Source organism: Pistacia vera, unplaced genomic scaffold (genome assembly GCF_008641045.1).
Source record: "Pistacia vera cultivar Batoury unplaced genomic scaffold, PisVer_v2 Contig471, whole genome shotgun sequence".
NCBI classification, from domain to species: Eukaryota; Viridiplantae; Streptophyta; class Magnoliopsida; order Sapindales; family Anacardiaceae; genus Pistacia; species Pistacia vera.
In genome coordinates, this window is record NW_022196303.1 from 388,359 (window position 1) to 391,717 (window position 3,359).

The 3,359-nt window shown below is 40.6% G+C and overlaps 1 non-coding gene across 1 annotated transcript; it reads left to right on the plus strand.

The window, feature by feature from the left end:
* The first annotated feature begins 3,285 nt into the window (after window positions 1–3,285).
* Window positions 3,286–3,359, plus strand: TRNAN-GUU. The gene has a single exon. It is a non-coding gene; the product is annotated as a tRNA-Asn (tRNA).

Below are 3,359 nucleotides of genomic sequence, written 5' to 3' on the forward strand. Positions count from 1 at the left end.
TGGCCGTCGTTGATGGTCAACAACGGTCAATCTTGGCCGTCGCTGACGACCAAAGATGGCCGTCGTTTGGCTTTTTCCGGCCCGACTACCATGGATCTGGCCGGAAAATGCCATAACGGTGTTACGGCACAGATCCGACCGTATGTGCCGTAACGAAATTTTTGGTCGGATTCTGACAATGGTGGCCAGATCTGGCACTGCAGTGGTGGGGGTGTTTTTGTCATTTTATATTTTAGGGTCTTTAATTAATTATAACACCTAAGGGCTTTTTCACAAATTTTTTAAATTTACCTTGTAATACTCTCCTGTCCAATAACCCAAATCATCTCTAAAATCCTATCTAAAATATTAAACCAAACACACCCTAAAGTGAACATACGTAATGTTCCTCCGATTTGTAATTGTAATACTTTATTTACATGTAGGACTGTGACGGCATAAATCTGCTCATCACACAGAATTCATTCTTTTGTGGGTTGGCGAAGAGTTGTCCTTTTGTGATCATATCTCTTAATTAAGCATTTAATAAATGCCTTTCGTCCTCTTTTGGCTTTTAATCACCAACCTCTTACCATGTCTTACACTCTGGTTGGCACGTTTACTTCTTGAATAGGATAATGCTGTCTTACTGTTCTTACCGACCCATAGAATGGACAAGTTCTGGGCCGTCTTCATATGTGGCCTAGATACATTTATGGGCGACTCTGCCCAGCTTGGGTCCAAGCTAGATCATATTTTATGAATATTAAAATCGAGATCAACATTAATTTTCAGGATTTTGCTTGGCTTCCGCGAGAAGTATGATCTTGTCATGTGAAAGTTTGACCTTTGAATTGCACTATCCATTATATTCAACCCTTCTCGTCTTCTTCATTACCATCTCTTCTTCTTCTTTCTGTGTCCTCGTATCTCAAAAGTCACCAGTTTTTTGTCAACGATGGACACAACCATCCCTGATTGGTCCATCTTCCAGACCACCTTCTCGCCTCGATCGCAGAACATCTCCCCACGCGAATTGATACCTTCGTTTTCGCGCCGTTTGTATTCATTTCGCTCCTCAATTCCTCCTCCGCCCAAACCTCTTTCTCCACACGTGCCTTAAAATTTCCATGCCATCACCTCCAGGCCGTCGCGGACACTTGGTTCTCGCCGAGTTCACTTTTTATGCGATCAATCGCCTTCCCAGTAGCTCAAATCTGCACCAAATTACGTATACATGTTTGGTCAAAAGCGGAGATGAACTCTGGCAAAGTTCGATTAGAGGATCCGTTATCTAGACGTCGTCTTGGAAACTTGTCCCAAAAGTACCCGAGTCTGAAAGTTACCGCAGTCTTTGAACTTGTCGGATTATCGGGTCAAGGAAGTAGCTAGCCTATAGACTTGAACAAGTTTATCAAGGTAAAGGTATTACTAGAAGGAAGCCTGTTGTTTTCAGAAAGGCGTTGTGTCTTCTTGCCGTGATGAGAGTGATGATGGGTTCGCCGTTATGACGATATTCAAGGAATTGCGCTGGTGTGGAGAAATGTAGACAAGAAATGGACTAGATAGACATGGGTTATGATTATTTTGTTGATTAATTTATCATGATGAAATTCTTTGCTTTGATGTCCACTGGTGTGACTGTAACTGTGGACTCTAAGTCTATGACGGTTTCTCCGTTCTGCCACTGCAGATTGAAAGTGTATGGGTTTGGTCGTACTTAATAAAGTCCTCCCAGGATTTGTTTTTGATTATTAAGAGCTGGCCGTTCAAATTGATCCATTGAATTCAAGGTTTATAAGCTTGACGAGAGAAACGTGAATGGTTGAGGTGATCGATGATTGGAGGTTCAGTGTTTTTGTTGGTGATGATGCTTCATTCTCTCTTTCTGCTGAAGAGTTCCCAGGATGTAAAGGGAATTGTGTTTATTTCAAAGGCGGTCCCTTTGAAGTACTGATTGTCACCCTGGAACCGATGGTGGATTATTGACTTGAAGGATGGAACAGTTGGAGGTCTCTCTGCTTTTCCAGGCTATTCTAATCTTTTGGCCTAGACCAACTTGGGTGGAGAAGTGATTCACCTTGTCTCCCTGCCGAATTGTTTCAACTGTTGCTTAAAATTTAATTCCAAACGTAAGAGCACCTTGTCTCCTGCCGAATTGTTTCAACTGTTGCTTAAAATTTAATTCCAAACGTAAGGAGCACCTTGTCTCAGTCTTATGTGTAATGTTTTGTTATATCTCCGGTTGCTCTGGAAAGTGTATTATTTATCGGCTAAGCAAACTTGTGATCTATTATTCGGTTCTTTTCGGCTTGATTACTGAGATTGCATGGTGAATTTCTTGGCAATTTGGAAATTTTTGACACTGGTTTTTGAACTTTTGATTATATGGGATTAGGTTTCCGAACTTCATATCTTTTGTTTTTCTCCTGGTAAGTTTATTGGTTTAATTTTCTGGACTTTCAGGACATCCATCCTCACAAAAAGAGGCTTGAACAATGGTTCCGTCATGCTATTGGTGTATTACAATTTAAAAGCTCCTGGCGCCCCCGCCCACCGACCTGGGTGCTGCCTTGTGGTCACTTGAAAGCATGGAATAGTTGGAGGTCTCTATGTTTTTCCAGGCTATTCTATCATCTTTTGGCCTAGACCAATTTGGCTAGAGTAGTAATTCAGCTTGTCTCCATGCGGAATTAGTGCAACTGTTAGCTTTATATGTAATGCTCTGTATCTCGATTGCTCTGAAAAGTGTATTAATTTATCAAGCTAAGCAAATTTGTGATCTATTTATTCAGTTCTTGCCTGCTTGAATGACTGCAATTGCATGTTGAATTTCTTGGCAATGTTGTACTCACCTAGTTTCGAAATTTTTGACAGAGCGCTGTCTCGAGGCAAATTCATACCCTTCCAATGACTTGAACACATTGATCTGTATTTCTTTTGATGACTTGAACACATTGATCTGCATCTCGATTGCTCTGAAAAGTAAATTAATTCTATGTTTGCTGTGAATTGATTTATCCCTGGTCATTCTTATTGTAGTATGCAGAGAGCATAGGGCCATGTAACTTTGTTTAGCTGTTTGGTTTGGCCTAAAATTTTGCATTGCTTGCAATTTATGGTAGCATAAAATTTGATTTGCTCTATTTGCAAATGATTTGAATCATTTCAGGTCAGCTGTTTGCTTGATGGTCCTTTTTGTATGAACATGAAATCTTCAAAATCTTATTGAAGATGTTTGTGTATATTGAGAATCCGTCAAGTTAAAGAATTAAATAAAATGGAAGTATGTGGGTGTGCAAGAATGCTGGAATAGCTCAGTTGGTTAGAGCGTGTGGCTGTTAACCACAAGGTCGGAGGTTCAAGCCCTCCTTCTAGCG